The following is a 14,142-nucleotide window of genomic DNA, read 5'->3' on the forward strand; positions in this document are numbered from 1 at the left end:
CCCCCTCCCTTGGGGAGTAGCTATGACTAACTCCTCAGGAACCCTGGACAGCGCAAGGACAGGGGCCCTGAGGGCGGTGGGAAGTAGACCGGAGCGTGCAGCCCACACCCGGCAGGTGACGCAGCCCCTCCCTGCCGCTCCTGAACAGCCTGATCCCAACAGGGCAGCAGGGTTGGAGCCCACCCCAGCGCCACTGTGGGGAGATTCCGCCCTCAGACAGGGCAGCCACTCCCCTGTGCCCACCCAAACCCTCTGTCCCCACTAGGGAGGTGGGGAGCAAAGCTGGCCTGGCATCCGCAACAGAACCCTGTCAGCAGGGAGCCCAGGGAGCTTGCAGACCCCAGGGGTGACTGGACCTCAAAGCATCACGGTGCGGTGGCCACTTCTGCTCACCACCATGCCCAGCAGCCCAGCCAGGACAGGAGTGCTACACACCCTGCCCGTGTCACAACAGAGGAGACTGCAGCCCAGCTGTGAACTGGGTCCACAGGCCACCCACGACCCTCAGTCCACATTCAGCCTCTGCCCAGCTCCCTGCTTCTCAGACATCCATGGCTGTCCTGCCCCTGGGCCATGGCCAGTCCTGAAGGCCCAAGGACCCTCCATGTAATGGCTCCGCAGAGTGCCCTCGTCACAGGCCCCTGCCCACATCCATCCTCAACACAGTGTTGAAAGGCACCTGTCACCCCATTTTATGGGCGAGGAAACTGAGGCCCAGGCCATGCAGTCAATCACTTGCTGATGCCATGCAGCCCTGAGGGGCTGAGCCAGGATGCAGAGCCAGCGTGGGGTGGGCACTTGCTAGATGTTTTCTCCTTAAAACAGCCCCTGAAGGGGAAACTGAGGCCCAGCCCTCTGAGAGATGTCAAGGCTCCCGCAGGCCCCATCACCCAGCACCAGTCTCAGTCCCTGGGACCCCTCCCCTCAGCGCCCAGAGTGCAGGGCTGCTAGGGATCAGGCGGGCAGGAATGGGGTGTAAGATCACAGAGGTAGCCAGGGCCGCTGGCCAAGGCCCTGGTGGACACACGTCAAAGGGGCCCGCAGGAGCCGCGGGAAAGAGCTCTGACCTGGCCTCGGGAGGCCACATCGAAAATAACCAGCCCCACCGCCCTGCAAGGACTCAGCCGGGTGCACGTAGGCTTCTCGGCCTGGGCGCTGCCAAGCTGGGTGCGGAAGGTCATGGCTATTTCTGGCCCAGCCTGGCAGCGAGACGCAGCCCCCCAGTGCCCCCAGGAGCCAAGCATGAGGGGGTGGCCGAGGCCCAGCAAGGTGCCAGGTCCTGATAGGGCCCCCCTGCTGCAGCCATTTCTCTCTGAGCCGGCTCCCTTTCCAAAAGCCTGTCAGCGGCGATATTAGCCGGTCAGTGTCCCATCAGCCTTCTCGGCCCACCGAACCCTGTGCAGCCTCCAGCCTGGGCTCCATCTGCCCCAGACGGGTCACCACCACCCCCGTGACTTTGTAGGCACAGATGACAGTCTGATCGATGGGAACCTAAGGCCCAGAGAGGGTGTAAAAACCTGAGGTGCAGCCTCCACTCAAACCTCCAGGCTAGGCAAGTTCTCCAGGGGCCGAGGGGGAGAGGAAAGTTCCCTCTCATCACCCCAGGCCCAAGTGTCTGCCCCATTACTCTTGTTCAAGCTTCCACTGCCCACAGATGGCCTGGTGGATGGCCAGCGTGGGAGCCTGGCCTGGTTCCCATCCTGACTCCCTCAACATAAGCTGTGTGACACTGGGTATATCCCTCAACCTCTCTGTGCCTCAGTTTTCTCATCTGTAAAATGGGTTCACTGGAAGCACATCCTTCACGGAGCTGCCATTGGCTGTTCCCCAGGCTCTAGAAGGACACTCCCCTTCCAAGCAGCCTTGCCTGAGTCCCTCAAATGCTTCTGCTGTGCCAGTCACCTGGGGAGGCGCTGGCTCTGGGGACTCTGGGATCTCCAGGACACCCGAGAAGGCGTCTTTCCTACAGGCTATCTCAGAGCCTTTATTCCTCTACAGAAGCGGGAGCTGAGGCGGGCAGCCAGGGGCGCGTTCCCAGCATGTTTCTGAAGCTAGGCACTAGCGGTGAGGCCCCTCACAGAACCCCACCTCGGCAGTGCCAGGCTAGCCCCACCTAGTGCCCCAGCCCCCCAGCCATGAGCAGCAGAGCGCCTGCCCTGACTCCTGCGCATCTGTACGTCTGGGACCACCTCTCTGAGCATGGGCCCCATCTGTGAAGTGGAGCCGTGAAGATCCCCGGTCATGGCTATTAGCAGCGTTGCAGGAGCCATGCTGGTGGTCACTGTGTGGCCGTCACAACATGGGTAGGGGCAGAGTCCAGGGATGGCCACCCACATACCCTGACACCCTCCCCAGGGGTCCCCACCTTGGCCCCCCAGGGGCAATGATGACCTGAGGGTGGCAGGATTGGCTCTTGCAGGCAGGCGCCACCTGCCATGAGAACAACCAAGGCTGGACGCCCAGGCCAGGTGGGCAGCAGGAGGGCCCAGCCACAGGGAGCCCAGGGCCCGCCAGGCACCCAGCCACACCACCCTCACTGCTGCCCTGGCCACCCCCTCGGCAGCCCCGCCAAGGCGAGCAGAGCTTCCTTCCCAACAGAAGGTGGCAGGGCGCCCAGCACAGTGCGTCCTGGGGAGGGGCATCAGACCCCAGGCTGCCTACGCTGCCCGCTCTAAGCACCTGCCCAGCTCCCAGGGAGGAAGCGGGGACCAGCAGAACTGCTGACCCTCGGGAAACCCCCCCCCTCCCAGGCTCCTGAGGATCCCCCATGGGGACCGGAAACCCCTCAGCCTTTATGAGGGGCCGAGGCGCCTTCCAGCCTGGGGTCTGCGCTGGGCCCTGGCTCCCGGGGGAGACTCCAGACACGGCTGCAGGCCAGCGGGCAGACCTGCGCGGGCAGCGCTGGCAGCCCCAGCGGCTCCACCCACTCCCTGCGCAGGAGCCGACTTCAGCCCCTTTCCCTGCACAGCGCGACAGCCACTGAGCATGGCCCCAGGGCCCAGGAACTTCAACCCACCTGGCAGTGTCATGTGGGTCATTCCCGTGGCCAGAAGGACACAGTGGCTCACGGTCCTCCTCCAGCAGAGCCAGGCCAGGACTCAGAAGGGCGGCCATGGGCAGCACCCGTGGGGCCAGGAGGCCCTGGGCAGCACCCCTGGGGCCAGGAGGCCCTGGGCTACACCTTCTCCATGGCAGGCAAAAGCTCCCAGAGCCAAGTGGGCGCGTGGGCCTGGCAGGCCCTCCTCCCCCGGCCCAGCAAGGCCAATGAGGAAAGAAATGTGTGCACGGACAGAACAGGGTGGGGGGACACTTCAGAGGCCACTGAGCATGTGCCCTCTGTTCCAGCTGCCCCCTCGGCGACTCTGTGAGCCCCGCACAGGGCAGGGACCCGGGGTGCAGAGCAAGGCGGAAGCTGCCCAGCTGTCCCGCTCAGACGTGCCTTGGCTGTGACTCGTGGTCCTGCACTCGGTGCACCCTGCTGCCCAGGCTCTGGGATCCACACACAGTGAGGCAAACACCCCAGCGGGGGACAGATCCGTTGACAGACCCCCTGACAAGGAAGAAGACAAGCCACACGCATGAGGGTGAGGAGGGTCACCACGCAGGAAAGTGCGGGGACTTTGCACACAGACGTCAGCCTGTCCCTAAGCCTCACTCCTTCATTCACTCAACAAAACTCGGCCAAGGGAGGGGGACTACGAACCTGACCCCTCGCACTCGCCGGTCCCTCTGCGTCCCAAGCTGCAAGCAAGTGTTGGCTTCACTTTCTCTGCAAGAGCTAATCAAGTCCCCGCCTGCAGGAGCCCTGGGACAGAGCTGGGTTAATCCTATTTTGCGGACTTTAACCGTGAGCCTGCTCAAGGCAGCCTGCGTGGGACAGGGCAGCTGGTTGAAATTTTTTACTTGAGATAAAATTCACCTAACAGGTTCACCATTTTAACTCATTTGAAGTGCACACTTGGGTGTCTTGTTTCAGTGCATTCACAGTGTTATGTAACCACCACCACCACCATCTACTTCCAGAACATTCCCTTCGCCCCCAGAAGAAGCCCCACGCCTACGAACGGTCACCCCTCCCCTCCCCCAACCCCAGCCCCTGGCAACCGTGAATCTGCTTTCTGTCTCTACGGATTTGCCATTTCTGGACATTTTACACCACAGGGACCAGACACTGTGTGGTCCTTTGCGTTGGGCTCCCGTCGCTCAGCACTCACACTTTCACGGCTCATCCTTTCCGTGGCTGAGTGATCGCCCATTGTGTGCAGAGGCCGCTTTTTGCGTATCTGCCCTTCAGTTGATGGACATTTGGGTCATTTCCAAGTCTGTTTTCCTTTCACCTGCAGGGACTGAGCAGCAGCACGTAGCAGGGGTGATGCTGGACATGCGGGGGTCCAGGCGACATGGGGGATGGACAGGCCTGTGGGATCGGGGTCCACACCTGGGGGCGCCTGGTCAGCCCCTCCTGGGCCATCAGGGCTGCAGCATGCTGCAGGGTACAGGGCAGGTCCAGGAGGGACCAGGGCCCCAGCAGCTGGACAGGTGAGGAGGGACCCTCCAGGATCCCAGGAGGGACAGGGCTGGTCTTCAAGGATGGGAGGACTTGCCCAAGCATTTTTAGAGGTTAATACCATCACACATACAGGGAGCACGGGTCTAAGAGCTATTCGATCCATCGTGTTTGAGGGAGCTGGTGGGAAGCTGGCTCAGATGGGGATTCAGGGCACTGTGTGCTTTCAGCCCATGGAGAGCAGGTGTTAGAACCAGAGGAGACAGTAGAGATGAGTGGTTTCCCACAGGGCAATGCCACCAACACCACAAAACTGCACGTTCCCGCGACTCCCCTGGGTCCAGGCTCCACTCAATCATAAGCAGGTACGGACATCCCTAGAGAGCCAGACTGCCGCGGACGGCCTGCTGGACAACACCTAAAAGGGCCCGGAAGGACTCACTGTCCCCCTTTTGCCGTAAGAGATCCAACTGGGTGAAAAGGGATGGGTGTCCGGGCAGAGGGTCCAGCCTGAGCAAAGGCCACAAGGCAGGAAAGGGCAGGGAGCAAAAAGGTGACCCCACCTTCAGGGTAAACACAAGGAGCTGCTCCCCAGGAAAGGTGGGATCAGGGTGGGCCTCCGTTCTCAGAACGCCGCGGGGGATAGGCGGGTCTCTGCAACCCAAATCCAGGCCTGTCACAGAATCGAGTGCAAGGCGAGGAAATGGAAACACCCAGAATCCCCAGCCGGGGGAGAAGCGCCACCATGGGTCCCGAGGTGGCAACACCTGGGCTCTGGTGCGGGGAGCCACCTGGGGTGACTGAGGATCTGGGGAGCATCTCCCCGACCCTGGCATCCCAGGTACTCCCACCCCTCTCCCCACTCCCTCCGTGGTGACACCTGAGTCAGTCCTGTCCTTGGCTGAAACCCTCCGACGGCACCCACCTGACTCAGAAGGAAAGCCTACATCTTACCACCAGAAGGCAGGCTCCACCCAGCTGACCTCCCTGCTCCCTTCCTCACGCACTCCAGCCCCAGCTGCCCTCCTGCTCTTCACCCAACTTGCCACCAAGTCCTGCTTCTGGCCCTTTGCACTTGCTGTGGCCTCTGCCAGGAGCTCTCCATCCCTGCACTGTCCCGTGCAGCCACCAGGCCTTTGCCTATGGGTGCCACTCCCCAACCCTCCTGTGCCCATCCAAACCCCACCTCTTGGAAGCCCACTCACCAGCTCACAAACTCTTACTGAGCACCTACTGGGTGCCATGGCTGTGCTCTGGGTTCCAGGGAGCTCTCGAGGAGAAAAGCTCAGTTCCTGACATGACAGCAAATTTGGCCACAGCAACCAGGGGGTGACCTTGGAGGCAGACACCCTCAGACCACTGCCCTAGCAACAGCAAGGGAAGAAGGGAGGCCCTCGACTGCCCTGGAGCCCCTGCCCCAACTAGACCCCCGACACACTGAGACGCTCTTTCCACTCAGACCCCTGGCAGCAGGGGAGGGGCGTGCAGAGCCCCATCTTGTCCCACACCATCGACAAGCTCCAGGCACCTGGCCTCGGCCTCCGCCGCCCTTGCATTCCTGGTCACACATGCAGGCAACGTCTCTTAAAGAGGGCGTCCTCCCGTGTCCCGCTGGACTTAGTCTCTCATTCATTACAAGGCGGCGGAGTGAGGCCAATACTGCTCAGACCTGCGGTCACCTGTACCCTGCCTCAGGGAGGTAGCCAGTCCTCTACAAATGGGTACCCACAGCCCCAGGACAGCTATGAGGCTGGGCCACAGACTAGCAGGCCTGGCACACAGTAGGCACTTGGGAACGGTCAGTGACCATCCTGGGACCAGCCCACAGCTGCTTGTCCCCAGCCCATGGATGTCCCTGGACCAGCCAGTCTCGACCAGACCGGCCAGTGGACACGCCTCCCGGCAGTGTGCTCCTGGACCCCGGATCCGCCTGGAGCCCTGGTTCTCACGCTCACTTCCTTGGGGTGGGGAGTAGGGGGTGGGGTACAATATACTCACCCTGACCCTGAAACCCCAGCGCACTCGCTGGGAGGGCTTTGCCCATGAGGACCCCACGCCAGAGCCTTCCAAGAGGAGGGGGGAGGCAAGAGGGGAGGAGAACAGGGAGAGACATGAGACGGAGAGAAGCAAAAGGAGGGGTGCTCCGTGGCCTCCCCTGGCTGGCCAGGCAGGGCTGCCTGGCCCCTGAGCCCACCCGGCTTCCTCTGAAGGCAGGAGGCCTGGGCAGGCGTGAGGGAGCCAAGAACACAGGACGCGAGGCCCCGAGGGGTCAGCACCCTTCCTAGGGCTGGGCAGGCCCAGCTGGCAGGGTCCGTGGGAACAGTCCCCAGGCCCCACCGGCCACACTCAGGCCAGTCAGTGGGCATCAGGGCTGCCGCAAATGCCAGGGCAGCTGGGCACGTCCCAAGGGGCGGAAACCCAGGCCCCGATCCTGCTCCAACCACAGCCAGGCCTTCAGGCTGATCTGGGGGTCTTGCGGGGGTTCTGAGGGAGGGGCTGGAGGGGTGGGGGATGGGAGGAGACAAGTGTTTGCAGGGCACAACCTCCCCTACTGTCACCATCCATGCCAGCAGACCAGACCCTGCCCACCTCACTACCTCACTTCCTGCCACCCCCACCCCCTCAGCCCCTCAGGACCTCAGCCCCACCACCCCCGGTGGCCTCAGACCCTCCATCCCAGAGGCTGCCCCCTCTGCCTGCAGCCGGCTTCCCCACCCCCTTCCCCTAGACACCTCCTCCTTGATGACCCTCAGCTGGTCTCTTCCTCTGCCCCTACCCCCTGCCCCATGGGTTAGGGGCCGCTCCTCCGACTCCCTGGACCCCCGCCTCCCCTAACGTCACACAGACCACCCAGAGCTGGGACTACCGTGCCCTCATCCGTGTCTGGAGACTGTGACTTCGTGGGCCATGGCCACACTGGCCCTCATCTGGGACCTGTCGGGGGCAGGGGATGGACAGATGGACACGCTTGACGAATGGTTCAACCTACACTCCAGCCCTCATGCCCAGCAGGCTCTGGCCGGCTCTGTCCTCTGCACTCCCTGCCCCCGACGTCCACCCGGGGACCCCCAGCCACTGGCTGTCCTCACAGGCCTGGGGGCCCCTGGGGACGGCCCTTCCGGTGACTTCCTGCCAGGGAAGCTGGGGGGATGGGTAAACAGGCCTCCAGATGGCTTCCTGCGGCTGCCCAGCGGCCGTGGGAACAGCCCAGCCCCCGAGGCCACGGAGGAGAGGGTGGGAGCGGGGAGGGCTGCGTCGCCAGCAGAGGAACACCTCTGCTCGCGCCGGGATGCCCCTTTAAGTCTCCCAACATCCCCACAAAAGGGGTCACACTTCCGTCTGCAGAGCGGGAAACTGGCACTGACAGGCGGCCTACACCACAGGCCCCACGCCAGACCTCCCTCCGCTCACCACGTCCCTGCCCTTGCCAGCCTCTCACTGCCGGTGGAGGCAGGTCCTTCCAGCCCATTTCTGAGGTGGGGAAAACTGAGGCCAGAGAGGGGAGGGTCTCCTGGGGCAGGACAAGCCTGTGGCTGTGCTGGGGTCCACTCCCCTCTCCCACACACACCCAGAGGCCCCGCTTCTGTAAACAAGGGGACAACAGTCTGACCCCAGGCCACCCCACAAGGACTGCGCTGCCCCAGCTGAAGGGGCACCAGGCACAGCGCGCCTGCCTTCGGTCCGAGCCCCAACCTGCCCCCTGAGCGGGTCCTCGGTCTGGGAGCTGCCACACAGCTGATCGAGAGGACAGAGGAGGCGCCCTGACCACCTCTACTCCGGCCCAGAGCGGGCTCACGACAGTGCCACTGAAGGAATGATCGTAATTCAGGCCGAGCCCCCGGGGAGCTGCCTTCGCCCAGCGCCCCCTTCCTGGAGCCTCTCCCTTCAGCTACTGTGACGCCCACATTCTTCAGGCGCAGTCCAGACACCACCTCCTCCCAACAGGCCATCCTGACCTCCTGCCCGGACACAACCTCAGAGTCTTGGGGACACAAGCTACAGGAAGGTGACAGCTATCTCCTGAAGGTCCTGTTCACCAGTGGGTCCCTCCCAGGGTCAGGACCACCTCTCTCTGCCTTCTTCCATCCCCCACAGGGGCCAGTGCAGGCCTGACAGCCCCTCAAGAGACAAAGGAAGGCAGGAACAAGGCCAAGCCAGGAGCCTGCATGCGCCACCGCACTACACAGCGGCCAAGACGGCAGTGATGGGGGCAAGAGGGAGGCAGGGCCATCTCAAGGGTGCCAGTTTATAAACAGGGTCCATCTAGACCCGGGACCTGCGCCCACTGGTGCCATCAGGAGAGAGGCCCACAGCTAACACAGAGGGAAGTTTCAAGTAAGATGCCTGTAGCACAGGTGGGCAGTCTGCTCCGGGAAATCAGCAAACGCCCAGAAGCCCGGAGCCTCGGCGGCTGTGGACTTCCTGAGCGATCTGAGTTTTCACGAGGAGCATGCTGACTCTGTACTTAAAACAGTAAGGACAGGAAGCACTGTTTGCATGTTGCCCGCCCCCAGTGGGAGCTCCTGGGGCCTGGCGGTGCTGTCACTGCAGGACCCCAGGCCTTCTCTGCCCACCCTCTGCACAGGGCCAGGTCCAAGAGCACAACTCAGGGAAACCAAGGCGCCCACGGACGGCCCTTCCCGAGGTCCAGGCCTGAGAGGCTGTAAATGGCAAGTCGGCAGTGCCGGTCGCATGGGGCAGACGTAGGGTTGGAGGCCAACAGCCTGGCTCAGGTGACTTGGGCCACCAGCTTCGTCCTGACTCCCCATCCAGTCTGCTGGGATCCAGGGTCTACTCCAAGCTCTCCTTTATCTAGACAAGAAAACTGAGGTCCAGGAAGAGCAGCGGCCAGCCCAGTGTCATCCAGGGAGTCCTGGCAGAGCTGGGGCCGTGGCTAGGCTCCCTAGGGCTGTGTGGAGGGGACGGCGAGGTCATTGCGGGGAGCCCCAGGCACCCTCGGGCACCCCCTGCGCTCCACATGGCAATTCCCAGCAGACGGGCACTGGGCAGCCGGCCAGAGAGAAGCAAAGGCCAGGAGGAACCCGGCAGCCGCCCCCGAGGGGAGGGGAAAGGGGGGGAGAACGTCTGGTTTGGCAGAGCCTGGTCCAGGCGAGGGAGGGAGGAGGGGCTGCTGTCCCAGCACCAGCAGACAACACCCCACAGGTGCCAGCAGGAAGCAGCAGGAAAGGGCACCCTCGGGGTGGGGGGACACAGAGCAGACAGCAAGCAAAGCCCACGGTGTGCAGCCTTGGGGCAGTGATGGGACATGCGGGTGGCAGCGGGAACTCTGGGTGGGGTGGCGGGGAATCCTCCGCGCCCTCCTGCGCCTCTTCCAGGAAGCCTGAGTCACAATAGGGGCCCCGGGGCCAGGAGAGTGGCTGGGAGCACCAGTCCCATGGGAAGGGGACGGGGCAGGGCCACCCGCCCGCCTCCTCCAGCTGGGCCAGCCCTGGCTTCGGGGTCTCTGTGGCAAGTAAGGCCGTGGGAACAGACTCCTGCAGCTCCCAGGAGGGGATGCGGGGACAGAGGAGCTGATGAAAGCAGGTCAGAGCCCCCCTTCTGCAGAAGGGGAAACTGAGACCCCAGAGGAGCAGAGTTGGCCCAAAGCCAGATGGCTAATGACCTGTCATTGATTAAATGTGTTCTGGACACTGGGTAGTTCCCCCACTGATGTCACAGCTGAGTCCTGTTCCAGCACAGCAGCCTCCAGCCATGCACCAGAAACCATCCCACCACCCTGCTCTGGAACAGTCCATGGCTCCTACCACTCCATCTCCCAGAATCTGAGTTGGGAAACGGAACCACAGCATAATGCAGTCTGGGGGTTCCCAACCTCCAGCTGCCCACATCAGCAATGGTGCTTCCTGCTTGGGAGCATCAGGCTCTCCTGGAGGACATGCGGGTGCACCTCAAAATGCACCAAGCATCTGGGGGCACTTCCCCAACTGACAGCTGCTGATCTGATCCAGCCCCTCATTTGCTAGTGTAGAATGGAGACCCAGGGAAGTGACACGTACCCTGGACTCACCCAGGATTCAGCCAAGCTCAGGCCAGGCACACAGTGGATGCACAATAAAGGTGGCAGCCCAGAAGATCAAGGACAGAGAGGCAGGTTCGTGGCACAGAGGCCTGAGAACCGAACCTGGGGCAGTCGGAGGAGCCGCACTGGGCTCAGGTCTGACTGCTGGATGAGTTTCTCCTGAACCCCCTTCCGGCTGTGATGGCGAGGACAGGAGAATCCCTCTCCAGCCATCCTGATGGACCGTCACCCTCTGGAGATGAGAACACTGGTCTCCACGAGGCTCGAGCTGCCGCCATGCCCGCTGAGGCCCCTAGCACTGAGGCTTGTGTCCTAGCATCCAAACATACACACCACCTGCCTTGTGAGGGCTCGCAGAGGACTCCCAACTGAGGCCCAGGCAGCAGGGGGGACCCCAGGCCAGGCGCAGAACAGCCGTTGTGGTAGAAACTGGGCCTGGACAAGGCTTCCACCTACCCCTGACGTAGGCGGCCTTCCAGATTCCCACTAGAACACTTCCCAGCCCTCTGGGGGCACAGGACCAAAGGTGGGGTTGGCAGAAGGGCCTCCTTCCCCAGTCATCACCGCCCAGAGCCCGTGAGACAGCGGGAGGTGAGCAGCTTTGCTGAACTTTGGGTCCTTACTGCAGGATGGGTGGACAATGACTCTAGTTTGGGGGGGACAGGCCGGGATGGGGGTAAGGGGCCTGGCACACAGCTGGCACCTGACACACCCTGGCAAATTGCTTCTCTGTGCCTCGGCTTCCCCACCTGTGAAAGGGGCGACCAGCCCTGCCTCCAGGGTCACAGCGGCAGAAGACACTCTGGCCCCTGGGGACATGGACAGAGCCTTGTTCCACACAAATGGACCTGCCCTCATTCCTTCCAGCTATCAAGGTCCTTCCAGGCCTGGCTTCCTGGCCAGGAAAACAGCAGGGTGGAGAGGCCTAGCCCTGACCCTCCAGCCCATCTGGCAGCCCACCCGCCCCCTGTGCCCGCCAAGCACCCAGCACTGAAGACAGAGTCCACAAGAGCAGGGCCTCATGTCCTGTTCCCTGGTCCTCACTGTCTGGGCCCCACCTGGCACAGTGGACCCTCGACAGGTGCGTCAGTCGGCATACATGACCCCATCAGTCACATAGCATCACTGTCCCAAGTGAGAAGGGTCCCGTGCAGCTCAGTGGGGACACACCCAAGATGGCAGCCATGCCAGCCCTTCTGAGGGCCTCCTTCCCCTACACCCCACCAGTCCCAACCCTACTCCATTTCTTCCTGGTACGTTCGTCACCTGCGTGGGTGGGACCCTCCACTTGTCTGCCAGTTCCATGGGGGCAGGGCCCAGGTTGGTCCTGATAAAAGCTCAGCAGTGCCCAGCACACACCACCTTGTTGGCCCCACTGAGGACCACCACCCAGACAACGAGACCCTCCCTGCTCCCCACGGGGAGGCAGAGCACCACAGCCCGAGGCTGACCTCACCATCACCCACCCCTCAGTCCAGCACGAGGCCTGGCACAGAGTGCATGGCAAACACCGTGGCGGGTGTTGGGGGATAGCCAGCTCGCCCAGGGGACATTTGGGGGGCAGCCTCCCCTCCCAATACCTGAGGCGAGGGAGGCCTGGGCGGCCATGTGGACACCCTCATGCCCGCTTCAGGTTCCATTTACTTCTCAGAGCAGCCTGCCAGGGAGGCCAACTAGCACCCACTTCACAGATGGGAAAACCAGGGCTCTGGTGAGGTCTGCAGGCGGAGCGGCTGGATATGACTCCACCTCTCCAGGCCTCAGTCTCCTCATCTGAGAAATGGGGTTAAGAATCTCATGAGAGGATCTGAGGAGGTCAGTGAAGCCCCGCCTGCACAGAGCTGCAAAAGGGCCTTCACTTGGGCAAGGCCACAGACACCCTTTGTCCACTGAACTCCTCCGTCCACAGCCCCGCACTGCTCCAGCCTAGGAACAGGACCTCCTTGAGTCCATGCACTGATGCCTGGCACCCACCATCATGTGCAGGGCTGACCACAGAGCCCATCCGCCAGGAAGGAGACGCACAGCATGCCCACCTGCCAGGCTGCGGTGCCCAGGCACACTGTGACCTGCTGGCCTGGACCCCCACCCCCACCCTCAGACCCACTGTCAGGCTCCAGCATGTGGGGTCCCCACGCTCCAGCCAGGAAGCCCAGACCAGAGAGAGGGCTGCTCTGCCCACTTGGAGCTGACATGCCACCCACCCCAACTTGACTAGCCACCCAATAGCTGCCCAGAAGAATACAGGGGCATGTCAAAGGCCATCTGGGGCAAGGCTGCTAACCTGCTCTGGGGCTGAGGTTCTGTTTGGACACGTGAGGTGTCACCAGGCTACCAGCTCTAGCACAGGTCTTAGAGCCAGGGCTCAGAGCGATCCCGGGACCTGGAGCTCAACCTAGGCGACATCTGCTGGCACCCTCATCTCATCTGTAAGGCAGGGAAGCCAGAGGGGTTGTGGCGGGCAGGAGCACTAGAAACCAAGTCTCCCCAAACCGTGCAGATGAGGAAACTGAGAAGGGAACGGGGGACAGCGCCAGATCCCCGCCTGGCTCTTGGGGAAGATGCACTCGGGTGGGAGGTCTTCCGCCCCAGAATCGAGAGCTGGGGTCACGCCTCCCATCCCGGGAGTCCCGTCGCCGCGGGAAGAAGCCGCGGGCGGCGTCCCGAGCCGGCCTCTGAGCTGAGACTTGCACGTGGCAGCCGCCGGGCCCGCGTTCACGCCGGAGCCGCCGCCAGGCGCGGGGTCCGGGGACGCTGGGAGGCGGCCCGCCCTCGGCCCGCGCGCCCCGCCACGCGCCCGCACCACGCGCGCGCCCCCGCCCGAGCGGGCGCGAGGAGACTGACCTGGCGGTCCGGGCGCCGGCTCCACGGGCGGAGGGCTCGGGGCGCGCGCACGCGCACGAGGGCCCGGCGCGCGCAGGCGCGGCCCCGCTCCGGGCGCGCGGGCAGGGCCTGGCGGATCACATGGGCGGCGCGGCCCAATGGGAGCGCTCCCCACGCCGGGGCCACGCGGACACAAGTGCGCGCCCCGGGCCCCGCCCAGGTGGGGAGGAGAGTGGTCGTGGGGGCCTGGCTTTGATCCCGGGTCGCCCGCAAGCACGCGGGAGCAAGTCGTCGGGGCGGTCGTGGAGCGGCTTGACCCCGAGTGAGAGTGAGGAGGGCGGGGTCCGCTGGGTCTGAGGGATAGAGTCCGGTCCAGGGTTTCACGAAACTTCTGGAGTCCTCGATTTCCCCTCGTGTCAGTTGGGGCTGAGCCCCACGCACACGGGCGGGTTGCCGCGAGGATGGGGCGTGTGGAAAGCAGTCACCTGCCCCGGGCTTAGGGTCAGAACGGGGCTCGAGGCCCCAGGGCCGCCCCTGATACATGGGGTGGGAGGTGGCTTTCGGAGGACTGGGTTAGGCGCACCGATAGAGGTGCGCAGAAAGTGGCAGCTGCCCCTCTAAGAGCCTGCGTTGACACTGGTGGAAGCGAGCCGCCACACCCCTCCGATCCTCCACGCCAGGATAGCCCACCCAGGTGCCCTGCCACTTCAGCCGCCAGCCAGCCCCTGGGGGGATCTTTAGGTGCCCCTTTGGGGACTTGTGAGGAGGTCCT

The 14,142-nt window shown here is 63.5% G+C and overlaps 1 protein-coding gene across 1 annotated transcript in view; it reads right to left on the reverse strand.

The window, feature by feature from the left end:
• PTP4A3 (protein tyrosine phosphatase 4A3) overlaps positions 1-13,462 on the reverse strand; it is a 33,392-nt gene extending 19,930 nt beyond the window's left edge. The window contains exon 1 of the mRNA XM_032467636.1: positions 13,392-13,462. The gene's annotated coding sequence lies outside the window, so the exon portion shown is untranslated. The remainder of the gene's footprint in view (positions 1-13,391) is intronic.
• Between the last annotated feature and the right edge of the window lie 680 nt (positions 13,463-14,142).

The sequence above is a fragment of the Camelus ferus genome, chromosome 25, assembly GCF_009834535.1.
Source record: "Camelus ferus isolate YT-003-E chromosome 25, BCGSAC_Cfer_1.0, whole genome shotgun sequence".
NCBI classification, from domain to species: domain Eukaryota; kingdom Metazoa; phylum Chordata; class Mammalia; order Artiodactyla; family Camelidae; genus Camelus; species Camelus ferus.